This window comes from Neopelma chrysocephalum, unplaced genomic scaffold (assembly GCF_003984885.1).
Source record: "Neopelma chrysocephalum unplaced genomic scaffold, ASM398488v2 Primary Assembly neopelma1_84, whole genome shotgun sequence".
Taxonomy (NCBI): domain Eukaryota; kingdom Metazoa; phylum Chordata; class Aves; order Passeriformes; family Pipridae; genus Neopelma; species Neopelma chrysocephalum.
In genome coordinates this window covers 4,110,122-4,125,183 of record NW_020897746.1, presented here as the reverse complement: position 1 = coordinate 4,125,183, position 15,062 = coordinate 4,110,122, and the positions used below count along the sequence as shown (strand labels likewise).

Genomic DNA, 15,062 nt, shown 5'->3' with positions numbered 1-15,062 from the left:
AGTGTAGGGTACCATGTTTGGGAGGAATAATCTTAAATAAATAAAACACAGCGAACAACTGGCTGAACACCAGTTTTGGGGAGGAAAAAAGCAGGTGTTAGAGCGGATCTCACTGCAAAGGCAAAGCAACAATGTCACAGATGGTCAGAAATTCATCAGCTGCTGTGCTGTGTCCAGTTTGGGTCTATCTACAGCAACAGAAATACAGGTCAGCTGGAGAGTCAATAAAACAGCACCAAGGATCAGAGATCAAAAAAGCACAGGCTCTTGGAAAAGACTTCAGACTTGGATTCAATTAATCTAAAGAGATGGCAACCCCGTTATTCAAATAGGTGTTAAAGACAGAGGTAGAGAAGTACAGAGTAAAATCTTTCTACTTTAGCTGTGGTAAGTGGCACCGAATTTAAATTGCAACAAAGAAGATTTGGATTAGGCATAAAGAAAAATCCTCCTCAGTGAAGCATTTAAAAAACCCCAACATTATAAGAGATACCAAATCTTTACAAATATACAGTTGGGGGAGAAAAGAAAAACCACAAAAAAAAAAAGATTTGTTTTTATGAAGTAACACTGATACAAGGCCACACCGTGTCCTGGCCACAATGACAATCAGTCTGGAAACTGGAGGCCTCTACCCATTCACAAAGTAAAATCCTACAATATCCTTCCAAGGGAATTAATGGGGGAAAGCCCTCAGTCACACCACTGTGGAGAAGATAAGTCTGTGGAGGAGTTACATGTACAGGTGTGATCACAGAGCTTGAAACTAAACCCTGTAATTTCAAAGTCTGGGTGCAAAATTAGTTCCTATGGGGAGTCCTAAATGAAGTTTGACAAGGGTTTTTGTTTGACCTCAATTGATGATTTAGTAATCCCACATTTTGGGGTTTCTAGCTGTCAAATTATGTCCCTGCCCTGCACTTGTCCCTCCTTAATACATGACTTGCTTTAACAGGGGATTCCTTCCTCTGAAACATCAGAATATCACCCACTGCCAACAGCTGTGGGCCTGGGACTTTGATGCCCCCAGTTTCTTGTCAACTTATCTTGAAAAACGTAACATAAAACTGATCTCCCAAACAAGGACAGCAGCCTGATTCCTGTAGTCACTTAGAAATTCCACCAAATTTGGAATTTGTGCAGGAGCACAGTGTAGATGCCATTCAAAAAACACTCAATAAACACAGCATCAGTTGAGAACGTGGTGTGAAAAGCAACATATTCAATTAAAATATCTTACTAAAACTACAGGCAGGTTTTAGGTTGCCCAAAAGACCGAATTAATAATCCTGCTCTTACAAGCTGTAAAATACAAATTCCATGATCAGAAGAAAAAAGAGCACCTGTGTTCCACACCCTGTCTCCAGGCTGCATCTCCAGCAGCAGCACATGGAGTTTCTAACAGTAAAATCCTGGCAGGACTCCGAGCAGAGCTGAGTGCCAGGTACTGTTTGCCCGAGGGACCTGGGCTCCCCCTGCAAGTTCACCCACTATTAACTTATTGTGACCCTACTTTATGTACATGTAGGGTAAACAACCACTGCAGTAGATTAGATTAGAACAAAAATAAAGCAGACTTGGTAGTTATTATCATGCAATTCAAGGCACACTGACCTGGCCGTGTTTCAGCTTCTACTGGTTGACTACCAGTCACTAGAGGTGGGGGGAAATCCCAGAGCAGAAACACAGTCTTCATAAACTAAGGATGCAGATGAACTATGAGTCAGGAGTTTGAAGAGTCCATATTTAAGCACTTCCCCAAGTCCCAGTGAATGTTTGTTGGGTTTGGAGTTTTTGTTTTTCACCTACAGGCTTCCTTTTGTTTCCCTTTAACACTCCAATTTCTCCTGGACTGTAGCAGAGAGGGACAGTGTACTAATGACTGGAGTACAAACGGGAATGTTTAAGATGTTACATCTTCTTGACTAAGTACTGCAGATCACAGGAGTGGATCTGCAGAGCAAAACTATTGGTGCAGAGGATTTCACTGCCATGCTATCCCCGTTTCAGGTGGAGTCCAGCTCCAGTCTGCTCCCATGTACACCACCCTCACTTGCAGCAGGAAAGCATTAACTGCACCCTTGGAACTCATCATCCAATGCCATTACACTTAAAAGGAATCTAATAGCCGCACTCCAAGACACACGATGCCAATCAAACATGGAACTCCCCATCCAAACCAACAGGCTCATGTAGATGATCCTAAAGGGTGCAAAGCTGCCATCACACAGGTACATCCCCTCTCCTGGGAAGGTGTTGCTCCATGGTGCAGGACTATTAGTGCCCATGCAACCTCTACTCTGGGGCAACTTAAGGAGTTAGTAGGTAAATCTGGGCATGGGCTAAAACACTCTTCACCAAACCTCACCCTCTCACCCTTGTATACATGTCAGACATGAATCACATCAGAATTTGCTCCCTCAGCCTGCTGACAACACCCCAGCAGACTTCAAGTATCCCATTGTGTGCACCACTCAGGCTATGTAAGATCCAAGAGAAAAAACCCACACCCCTCAAAAAAGCTTCCATTAAATTCACCACTCAAAGCAGGCTACAAACAGCACAAAATGTGCTATGAAAAACAACTCTCCTCCCCCAGCAAACACGGACCAATTGGAAAATTAAGCTACACACTGTGAAGAGTGCAGATAACCAGATTTACTTTCCCAGCGCTGCCTCCCTCCCTGGCCTGATGATAGCTACCAGCAGTTGATCTGGCATCTGCTCCAGAGCTCGTCCCCAATCTTCCTGGGACATAATGCACAAAGGAAAACAGCTTTGGAATCCAGCAGCTCAGCAAGAGCACAGCATTTGTCTCTCCAGATACTGTTTGCTATTTTGGTTTCTGCAAATACTTCAGTAGATGAGAGCCCTGTGCCAACAGAGGCAAAGCCCCACACTGACCAACTGCCAAACTGAGTTATCTCCCATTAACTAACCCAGAAGCAATCTATGGACAAGTCTGTGTCCCAAATTATTTGGATGAACTGGAAGGAGATGTCAGAGGAGCACTGCTTCCTAGGGCAGCTGCACGGGGATACTGCAATGTAGAAGGCTGGGAAATAGGAACAGAAGCAGCAGCTGCACAGGATGTTTTGCCACACAAGCACAGCCACTGGGCTCTGAGAGCTGACCACTCCCAGGGCCAGAGGCTGGCAGAGCATCCCCTGTCCCCCTGTCCAGCAGTAACAGGCTCAGGAGGGACAACATGTGCTGCAGGCCAGCAGGGCAGGAGCACCAAACCTTCACAGCCCTCCAGCAAACACAGCTACACCTTCACGATTCTTGGTTAAAAAAATGGCAAGTCTGCACAACTAAAATCATGCACCCTTTTGCCTGTAAGGATTCAACACCCCTAGTTCTCCTTTCTCCCTTCCCTCACAGTGATATGTGATGTATACATATTTCTGAGCCCAATCACTTTGGTAGTAGCAGGAGGTGAAACCACAGTGCCAGAGCTAAAGATGAGGTTGGTGCTCTCACACAAGTGGAGGCTGGACAACACAACCTAGAGCATCAGAAAGCAGGAAACAGAATTTACACTGATGACAGGTATGTTCACAGTGCTACTCTTGTGCTTGTTCTGGGAATAGGGTGGTGCCAACAGACCTTCAGCTAAACGCACCCAACCACAGTCACACACATCCACTGTGTGCCCACATTCATGAGTGGCTCCAGTGTCATTACAGGCCCAGGAAGATGAGGTTTGGAAGCAATACCTCTCCTTCAGGCAGAATTCCTGCCACAGGCACAGCAGAAAAATGCATCGACACTTCCCTGATTCCTACCCACAGGCAGGGAAGCTGCACCAGGCAAGTCTAAGAATAACACCAGCACATACCAGCAACACAGTGAGGAGCAGCAGGTACCAGACACACACGTGTCACTCAACTTAAACACTGACCTGCCCATCTGAGATGACCTCCTGAGTCCCCTCCAGCCCGAGTTTACCACGATATTAAAGCCATTTCATCAATGTGTGGCAGTAGCCTGCAGAAACCAGCCTGTAGAAAGACTGCATCCCATCCAGGGAATGGGCCTCTGCTATCCCACCACTGAGATCTCCAAGTGTCACCTCAGAAAACACAAGTGGTGGGAGGGGCAGGACACTGCTGCAGTCCTGGATGGGGGTATCAAAGGACAAAGGACAGCAGCCTCACAGGGAAGGTGTCTCAAGATACAGAATTAGAAAAGAATGAGGACATGCTGTAGAGCCCAGACTGGAGTATTGCACAGTGCAGCACAGTGAAAGGGGTGAGTGGCATAATCCAGGTGAAGAACAAGATAGATGCTCTCTCTCCCCACAACCATCCTGCCTTGGGAAGCTGAAGTTCCACTATATGGATGTGTGTCACCTCATTGTACCTCCTCCCACAAAGACACAACATAACAAGGAAAAATAAGATGAAAAAGGGAAAACTGATGTTAACACAACTCCCTTGTCTTAGAAACCAAAAGGGAAATACATTTAAAGCAAATATGAAGGTGCAAATCTTAAGTTTTTATAAAACATTTATTCTTTTAAAAGTTTTATACACAAACCCACAATTTCCTTCTTCTGCATTTTTAAATTTGCTGAGTGAGCTCATTGAACATTCAAGCTGTTGTCTTCAAGTTTTCCAAATACCATTCTATTTAAAGGCACTGTGAATAGGGAATTCAATTTATCAAATGAATGAAAGAAGAATTCTTAGCAGGAACCCTGGTGAGCTAATCAAGAGTCACAATAAAATGTCAGGGGTCCTGGAATTCTCTGCAGGAGGTTAACACCAAATTTGATCCGAGTCAAGGAAGACAAAACACACTATAGACTAATAAACTGTACTAAAAGTCGTGCACTGCAAATACGTGAAAGTTTAAACACAAATGAAGAAAATCTACTTGTTTGTGCACTTTTTACACATTTGGTGTTTAACCACAAAAATCAATGCACTGCTCACCATGATCCTTCATTCACCTTTACGACAACACATTCTGAAGCTATTCAATACATTTTGAAGCTATTTAGTTTTTGTTCCACTGTCTCTTCAGCTGCAATGCTGTTTTGAAAATTAGTAAAGCAACATAACTCAAGAGATAAGAAACCCTTACATTACTCTGTACCTATCCTTAGGCTGGAAACTGGGTCCACAAAATTCAGAAAAGGATTTATCATCCAAAGTTAAGGAAACAGCACGATCCAAGGCAGCACCTTTCCCTCCACAAATCTGTCAGAGTTTAAAAGAGTAGCTCTGCAGTGCTGAAAAGGTAACCCTTAAAACTTGATGAACTTGATGGAAATAAACTTCTCTGTTCCTCTACTTGGCTTTCAATAGTAAAAGCATAAATTAGAATATCAGATCCACCATCAGAATGGGCCCTCATCCATTTTTCAACTTAGCAAATGAATAGCAGCTCCACGGGGGAGGAGAGACGGGGTCAGGGAAGAGATGGGGAAAGGAAATAGCCGTAAATGATCTTCCAGGACAGGAAAACCAGTTGCAGTAAATACCACTTTGGAAATCAATTTATGGTCAATTACAATCTTAGTAATAACTATTTTATGCCTTCATTTAGTGCATGAAATGCCCAGGGGAGCAAATATTCTCAGAAATATATCCAGTATGTCTCCAAGTATGTTATCTGATCAGGAGATGCAGACAGAATTCCAGAAAGAGCAGCTCTTGCTCGTCTAGATGCTGATGGAGGGATTGGGGATGGGGGGAAGATGGAATCAGGGTTTCAGTGCAGTTGACTATCAGAGAGTTCCAATATCACCCAGATAAAACAGACTATATCTATCAGTCTGGGTTATTTGCTTCAAAAGCAATGGGGTTTGTTATCACTGCAGTATTTCCCCTAGAAATCTGTGAAGAACATTTCATTTTCGCAAACGTAAGAAAAAAATTAAAGTTGAGGGTCTTTTTTCAAGCAAATCATTACATAAACATCCTCCACTAACCCAACTATTGCTTTATTCAATTACTACATGTAAGTGTGGTACCAGAGTATAAAGATTGACATCTCTAGATAATGTACTGCTGGTGTGTAATGATACTTAATTGGACCATTCTCTTCTAAAGTGAGGGACTTCTGTGAGTTTGATTAGAAGAACAGAAATAGTAAAAATTACACATTCACCAAGCTCCAGTAAGTCCCATATAATAAATCTTCCACCTCTTTATACAGAGACTCTGCTCCTCAGCAGCAGCTCTATTATTGTGACAGACCAAATTCGAGTTCCACACCCAGATCAGACAGTTATATTTTATTATGATCACACCAGAACACATTAAATAGCATTTAGTTTGCTACCACCATGCTCTCCTCCTTCCTTATCAGAAGATGCTGCATCTTCCACATTAATTTATTTTCAAAAGGCTGAAGATAAACATACACCTCATTATAGTTCACATCAGCAAAGAGAAAACAAATAATTTCACAGGCAGGAAGATGGAGAGGTACGTTATGAGCAGATGTGATCAGCACTCTTATGCCTACAGGTTATTTTTAACTAACTGCAGTTTTTTTCAGCATCACAGAGCAGGAAGGAGGTACAGAACTGGGCACTTACAGCATTCCAGCCGTGACCCCATAAGGAGATAAGGATGATTAGATTTGCAGAGATGGAGTATCTTTTGTAAGAGACACACTTTCAAGTGTAGCATCCATTTCAAGGCTGACAACGTGGAGAAAATTCAGACAACTCAAACACTAGAAGCAATTCTCCTGTGTTAAGTAAGCTTGTGCACTTGTTAAGTGCAATTGATTAAAAATATTGAGAGAAGAAAATTGAAATGTACAGACAGACAGTAGAGGGATAACGAGGAATCCTGCTCCAGCCTGGCTTTGGTAATACACTTGTGTAAAGAGTCTTACTTGATTTACACACACCCCATTAAGCTATGCCTGCAAGTGCTACTACAGTTTTTAACTTCACATTTCATATACAATATCATCCTCAAGGCTACCGTGAGCATACACTGAGTTCAAGAAAAACCATCACAAACAAAGTCAAAGACCACCTTCTGTGGTCTGTCCGTGACCTTGTAGGAACACAGGCAAATGGCAGTCACACATTATGCATCTGTACTGATTTTTTTTTTCCTTGGCATTCTCCCTGAACTGCCTTTTTTTTTTCCTAGAATGGTTTGTGTTAAAGCACTGGGCTGATGCTCTTTTGTTTACCAGTAACCAGCTACTGTTTAAAAACAAGGATCTCCATTGTCAGCACCAATGAATGACGGGAGCATCAGCCATCAAAACACTTTGGAATTCTGAAGAGCTAAAAGACCTGAGAGTCCAGGGCTAGAGCAGCACTGAAATTGGAGTGACACAACACAGATATCTGGCTGAGCCTAAAATAGACTTGGCAGAAGTCATCCTGGACTAACAATCGATCTGTGAACATACTGACCACCCAGAATGTATCCAAGCCACTGCCAGTGCTCCCTTATCCCTCAACCAAAACAAAAAAGCTCTCCCATTTCCCATCGGGAAGCCTTGGAAATGTAGTATGAGAGATAAAACTGTAAACTTCATGCAGACAGAACACAGTAAGGGAAAAAAGGAGCAGGAAAGAAAACAGCACAGCTAAAAAAAAACAGCTAATGCCAATCTAGGAGATTCCTCTTGGTCAAGACCATAACAAAGGCAGCATCCACCATCCCTTTGGAAAATCATAGGAAAACATGCACAGACCTCATGAACAAGAAGCTGGGGAGAGGCAGGCGGGGGGGAGAATGGATCTGCCTCTGGAAAACACCCATGGGCAGCCACTGAACACTTCACAGCCCAGGGTGGCTGTTTTCCTTGGGTGGAAGGAGGGTGGGTGTTATCTTTTCCTAAATGAGCCTATAGCTGGTAGCTGCATGATAACTATTTTGAGACATATAAACATATTTTTCTCTGGGGTTTAATTACCACAAAGGACGCCAGCCGATTTGACAAGTCAATTTTTCTCTCAAATAAAAAAATACCCAAAAAACCCAACGTTATTCTCTAGCAATTCAGAGCTTAAGAGCAGCCCAAACATCCAAGGGATAAATATTAGCTATTTTTTAATATAAACCAATTGTTAACATTTCTCATAATTGAGCTTATAAACATAGAATTTCCTGACTGAAATCTAAGTAAATGTATATCTACCTTACAATTTTTTTAAATGGCTGTACATTTCAAACCCCAGAAAAAGCAGGCTGCAGATAGCTGTTTATTACAAATGACTTCCACCTCCTCCACAGCCCTCAAAGGCAAACTATAAAGCTGTGTGCAAAGCCAGACAATCTGGGCACCCAGCCATAAACCATCACTGCTGCAGCACAGATAACTGTTCTCACTCTCAGCCATCCTTGGCTGCAAACCCACGGGGAAGAGCTCCAGAAAGCAGAGCTCGGTACCGTCAGGGCTTCGAATATTTTATGAGCTTGAATTACAACTACGTTCAAGACCTCAGTGCTGAGAAATTACAGTGCTGATTCACACCCAGGGCTGAGACCAAAACTCACTCAGATTTGCTTGGTACCCTGAGCCATGAGATGTAAGAACAGCCCGTTATTTTACAGCTGTCTTCAGTGACAGAAGCCTTTTCATTGGGATGAAGAGGGAGATATGTTACACTTTAAAAAAAAGACAAAGGAATCAGATGCATGTTTTCAAGTACTGCTGTGTTTTCTGCGAGTGATACCATCTTTGATACAACCTCAAGGAGCACTGTGGCTATTCTGTGTGCAAGAAAAGGCAGTTTTGTTATGATCAAATTCTGATATTTTCATCTTGTGCGGGAGATTCTAAAACATATTAGTGACAGGGCAGGAAGCTGCACAAATAAAGTTTCAGAAAACACAGTTGTAACTGTGTGAGTGAAGCCACAGTGAAGTTAACCATGATTAAGTAATTTTAGAAGTTAACTATAATTAAGGAATGATAAAATAACTGTAAGTACATCTACTTTGGGAATTTAAGATGTACAACTAAGCCATGCTTTTGGCAGACAGTTTTCAAAAACAGCACAGATTCCTAAAGGAAGATCAAATAATACTTTGATTCCTCTGCTTTCATACATTAAGAATAACCATCTTTCATTTCACCAATAGCATTTGCCAGTGAAGAGACTGCACAGAGCACATAGATCATTTAGTAATGCAATTTACTGTCACTTCTAGATCATCTCCCCATTCAATAAAGTATACTTCTCCTCTAAACACTATTTGCCCTGGCTGATATCTTCATAATACAGCTGAAAACCTCAAGCCATTATCACTAGAAGGCATCAGCTGATCCTAAATTGGCTAGACTGCAGCGTCACAGGCATTTAAGAGGTTTCCTTATCATTCATCTTTAATACTGAGGGATCGACACACTCCTACCTGCAGCTTCCAGGCCAAAGGGAAACCTTCTAATGGTATTACCATTATCTTGTAATCTGAATTTTAAACGATTAAAACAATAGCACTTTTGTGTTGCAGGTCTCTACTGTAACCAAAGATGATACATTTTTCATCAGTTCTCGTTTAAAGTCCTACATAAAGCACTGATTTTTTTTTTTTTTAAAAAAGCAGCAATATGCACCCTGCATTTAAGCTGCTGAACCTTCAAAGAGAAGCAGCAGTGTAACAAGGCACTGAGATTTAAGTCATCACCAGAGAGTATTTGCTTTACTTAAGGAGGGTTTGGCCATTTCATTCTAAATCTGCACTTCTCGTAGTCAATACGCTCTGGCAATTCTTTCCAAATGAAAGCCTCTTTTTACTGAAGCAAGGGATGGCTCCACCCCTGACCTCCTCCTTCAGCTTGTTTTGGAAAGGGGCCAGATGACAGCATTTGGAAAAGCGCATGTTTATCTCGGCGAGGCCAGCTGCTAAGTTAACATATTACCCGTTCCCACATACACTGCTCTTGGTTAAGTCTTCACAGCTAAAATTGAAAGTAAACGCTGCCATTGGGCTTTTAATAACCTGAACACGAAAGAGAAAAGGAGTCTCCATGGCATGGAGCACCTGAACGGGATGGAGAAGTGTAGGTTATTTTGAATTAACAGCAGGCAGTTAATCTGTAAATAAATTTCATGGCCTTTCTGAATGAAAACCAGAAGGTTTTATTACTAAACTAATTTAAAGGTAAGCTTTCTATAAGGCTGCCACTCAGCAACAGTTTGCTCCAAGACACAAAGTGATTATAAGCCCCTGCTTGACAAAACCTTTATCTTGTTTTATAGTTAATCCAGCTCGGCAAGGTATGGAACGTGGGGGCTTTGAGAACTTCAAAAAAGAATCTTCAGGTTAAAAGTAGTATGTTATTTCTCTTATTAAGGGAATTTTGTTCTATAATTTTCAAAGTCTTAAAAAGCTCATTGAAAGGAAAAAGTATAGAATTACCTTCCTTCCCTTAAACATCAGTGAAAGATCACAACTCACCAAAAAGCACAGCTTGTTATTTTAACAGGAAAGGCAAGCCCTGGAATAACAAAAAAGAAATTAAACCAGACAGGTGGGGTTTTCATGGATCCCAGCAAGGTCCATCAGGCTTTGCAATGGCGGGTAAGGCAAACCTCATCCACTCACAGGGGATCAGATTTTGGGAGATACCAGGTCTGAAGGGGAACCTCCAGGTTCCCAAGTGGTTCTTCAGCCAAGGGCAGCGTCCCAGAGCAAACTCCACTATCCTCTGTACCAGCATGGAAACGGCACGGCCCAAGGCTGCCCACAGGGACATTCCCGGGCACTGGGAACGATGCCCTGCACCACTGACAGCCGAGTTACAAAATAATCCCAGTGCTGTAAAACACATGTACGAGCACACATAAGCCACTCGTATGTAACACACTGCTCGGGTCCAGTCAGCTCTTAGTCTGATGGATACCGACCCCTAAATTTGTCAATATGGCAATCCACCCAGAGAACAGCAACGTAAATATTTCCTGAATATATCCTACTGCAATCCAGACGAGCTCCCACTAAAAAGGTTTGCCTGCCCTGTTTCTTTCATTACTATAAACAAAACCTTTAGACACAACTACAAAATGTTGCCTAAAATAACAGCGCCTACTAACACGTATCCCCTCTTGCCCTGGAGCAAGTCCTGGCTCCAGCACAGTTTTCCCGATGCCAGCACCTGCTCTCCAGGGGCTGGACTGAAATGAACCTTCCTCATCTCACCAGCTCCGTGCCAGGCGGATCCCTTTAAGTCAGAAATGATCCGTTCTCCTTTGAAGATAAGGACAAAGCGACGCAAGGCATTATTACAGTACTGCTGGTGCCCTTCAGCACTCATTTTCCCTAAAAAAGTTCAAAATAATCTGATTTACTACAGCTTTCTTCACAGACTGAGTCACGGGCTCGGAAGCAGCAAAGGTTACCCAACACCCGAGGATAACACAGCTTCTGTATCTCACCCAAAAAGCAACAATCTCACCCAAAAAGCAGCATCAGTGTTACCAATGACAGACCGAGCCTCCCACAGGCTGGAGCAGTTTTCTCACTGGCGTACGCAGGGCTGACACTGATGCTTTCATGTTCTGGAAAGGATTCCAGAAGCCAGAGCAGGAACGCCAGTGCATCCGGGGGCTGGTTCCTCAGCACACCATTTTGAGCTCACAAATAACACACTGGAGCGGCCAGACTGATATCCCAGGGATTTCTGAATTTGAGGAACCGCGATGGTGGAAAACTGTGTGATGTGCTTTAAGCACAGGTTGCACCCGCTGCAAATCACCTACTGTTTCCTTGGAAAACACAGGGGGAAGCAGTGAGAATCTGCGCGTACCTTCCCACCACTTTCTTGAAATTATTATAAAAAAATGTAATATCCGAGAGGAAACTGCGTTTAAATTCTCAGCCGTAGGTGAAGCCGAAAAAAACCCACCCACCGCATGGGATTAGGGCAGGATTTGGAAGCCATGCCTTCCTTCCCCAGTGCATCCAGCAGCAGTGCAGATGTTCTCCTGCTCCTCCACTCTGGCATTGTCCTCAGGTCCACGGCACCACCGACACCCACCTGATTTAAAGCTCTGCACCATCGACCAGCCCACTAACAGCGGGATTTATTGGAATTTTAATTACCCTAACCGGCCTAATGTCCAAAGCAAATTTCTGTATATAAATTAGCATAATTCGCCAGATACATCCATATGCAAACGAGAGGGAAAATATGCAACAGACATGGCTATGACGTACCGAAGATTATTTCTAAATTTAAACTGGCTGTTAGAATAATTGAATAAATCTCTTCTCGCGCATACACTGGAGTTGTAGCAGAAAATAAACTAGCCACAAAGACCAGCAGCATTACATTTAATGGAAAAACAGGGAGAAAAAACCCAACTGAGTTCAATAAATCCCATAATTGAACCTTCAACTAATTACATATTAAGAAGATTAACCTTTGACACAAACTTGTGATACAAACAAAGAAGCCTCAAACAATTAATAAACTTCCAGTGTTTCAAGATTTCTCAGGTTAACAACTGAGCCCTCCCCGTTTTCCTCCCATTCTGCGTCGCAGTTAAAGGAATAAACTCTGTTTCATATTCCCTCTGCCCCTGGACATTTCAGGTTTAGAGGAACATCTCTCTGAATACTCAGAAGAAAATTACTGCGAACCCCCACAGCCTCATTCCTTAGGGGGAAAGGGGAAAAAAAACCCTAATCTAGATATTCTAACTTTTAAGAGAAAGCTGCCACGAAGGACAAAGCTGGAGCTCATCTGCTCGCCCACAGAGCAGCACTGCTGGCCATGCCCTCAATTTTCCAGCCCTGGGATCATTTCCAACACGCTCTGCGATGATTTTCACACGTGTAAGTTCTAAACCAAGAGCACACGGTCATGCCTTGCAGCAGAACCTGCTTTCGTGTCATGTCTGAGTGGCACAACATGCTTACAAATGGTATTTCAAATCGCTGTTTGGTGAAAAACAGCGACTGCAACTGGGAAAAGGGACAGAGAAAAAGATACAAAATTAATTCTAGCATTATTAGAAATCCGCAAGTAGTTCACAGGAAAAAAAAACCGTATAAAAACAAATGCATTTTGAAGTGTTTCCGGGTGGTACTTGCTTCACTGACTAATAAGCAGTTTACAAAAATATAATAATTTGGTTTAGACTTGTGAGAAAAGGAGGAATGCAGTAGTCTAGCAGGTCTCTTCCCTGCTAACTTCTACCATGCCCGGATTCAGAGAGGCTCTTACCCCTTCTTACCTTTTAGTCTTTTCTTTATGGGGCTCTTTGGCAGCTTTCGATTCAGTCTTGCTGTAAGGAAACAAGTGAGTATTTTGTCTACCGTGTAGGGGTCTTTCTGACGTGTTCCTTTCTTATTTTTAATGCTTCTTTTTAAAATTTTTTTGTAAGTGTACCCGTAATTTCACGAATCTGAATACGAAAAAAATCTCACACGGCCAAAAAAACTAAGTTTTTTTTGTTGTTGTCGTTTGTTTACCCCCCTCAGAAAAAAAAAAGTCTGCCACACAGGAGATGAAAAAAAAAACCCAACAGATCAACAGGAAAACACTATCCAAGTAGAAAAGCAAAGAGCTTCAGTGTTATCCAGCCCAGAGGAGAAGTGCAGCAAAAGCAGGTCCAATTCCAAAACAAGCTTTTGACTTCCAGTGAAGCAAAAATAAAAACCAAAAAAAAAAATATATAACCAAGACCAAGACAAAATACACGTTCAAGTCCCCAGCTAAATTTTTGCACGAGTGTGTCTTAAATACAAGTTTGCTTTTATGTGTTGCAGCAAAACCCACGAAAAGCCAGGATTTGGAGTTGATCAGGATGAGTTCTCGTGTTGTGTGTGCCTTGATGGGTTCTCAGTCCACATGGAGGAGCATCTGAGGGCTTTTTCAAAAAGTGCAAATCAAAAAAGAGAAACCGGGATCCAGAAAAAAAAAAAAAAAGAGAGAGTTTTAAGATGGATCCCCCCTTCAAAATAAAAGAGGGAGGAGGGGGAGAGAGAAAAATAAAACACCACGGCGGAGCCACCGGGGGGGACGCGGAGTCTCACATGGGGCTGCGGGCGGGAGGAGGATCCCGCCGGGAGCTCCGGGGGGGCGGAGGATCCAGCGGTGTCTCTGCCAGGGGAGGAGGGTCCGCGGCTCCGCAGGGACCCCGCGGGCGATCCGGGCCGGGAGGAGGATCCGGCGGCCGCTCCCGCAGGAAGGAGCGAGCGCGGGGAGGGGGATCCGGGGAGGAGGATCCAGCAAAAAGTCTTTCACGGAGGGAGGAGGGAGCGGGGGAAACCCGACAGTCTGTGCTCGCAGCGGGATCCGCGGGCGGGCGCGGGGCGGGGGATCCCGCGGCTCTCTCCGTGTCCTCCGCAGGGATCCGGCGGGGATCCGGGTGGGCGGCGGGAGCAGCTGGGACCCGGGGAGGGGGTCGGCGGGGAGGCGGCGGCGCGTCCCCGGGGAGCCGCAGCAGCGCCTCGGGCAGGGTCGGTCGGTCCGCCGGGGCGTTGGGGGCGGGGGGCGCAGCGCCTCTTCGCCGTCTCCTCCCGCGCTCGCTCTCGCCTCCGTCCGCTCACAGGGCAAGGCGGTGCCGGGGAGGGGGGTTGTGGGGGTGCTCAGTGCTGGCGGGCCGGTCCCCCGCTCCTCCGCGCCGCCGCCGCCGCCGCCGGTGCCGGTGCCGCCCTGGGGAGCAGAGGAGCCGCTGCCGCCGCTGCCGCCGCCGCCGCGGCCATTTTGTCGCTGACTGACAGAGCCCCGCCAGGCAGCGCGAGACCGCGGGGCGGCTCCGCGCGCGCGCCCCCTCCCGCGCTGCCCGCGAACAGGAAGTGCCGCGCTCACCGCCCCCCCCCTCACGCCCAGCCGCGCGGGCCACGTGACGCGGAGGGGAGCGGGGGAGGCCCCGCCCTTCCCCGACATGCAAATGAGCGCGGCGGCCGCAGCCAAACAGCGGCGAGGCCACGCCCACCGCGCGCGCGCGCCCTCCCGCCACTGCCCCGCGCGCGCGCGCGCAGGAGGAGGGGGGAATGGGGGAGAAGGGGGGAAGCTGTGACACCCCCCCCAAAAAAGGGGTGTAGAGGGGCTTCATCCCTCACCCCGTGCCAATGGGTGCCGGTGCATTCGGAGCGTTCGCACACACGCAGCCCCAC

The 15,062-nt window shown here is 45.1% G+C and overlaps 1 protein-coding gene across 8 annotated transcripts in view; it reads right to left on the bottom strand.

Annotated features, from left to right (window-relative positions):
- The window catches only part of TNRC6C (trinucleotide repeat containing 6C), a 98,558-nt gene extending 83,947 nt beyond the window's left edge, over positions 1-14,611 (bottom strand). For 5 of the 8 annotated variants that reach the window (XM_027691308.1, XM_027691310.1, XM_027691315.1 and 2 more), the window contains exon 1: positions 13,175-14,610. The gene's annotated coding sequence lies outside the window, so the exon portion shown is untranslated. Of the gene's footprint in view, positions 1-13,174 lie in introns of all 8 variants that reach the window. The other 3 variants (XM_027691311.1, XM_027691314.1, XM_027691313.1) reach the window with 1 other exon arrangement.
- Between the last annotated feature and the right edge of the window lie 451 nt (positions 14,612-15,062).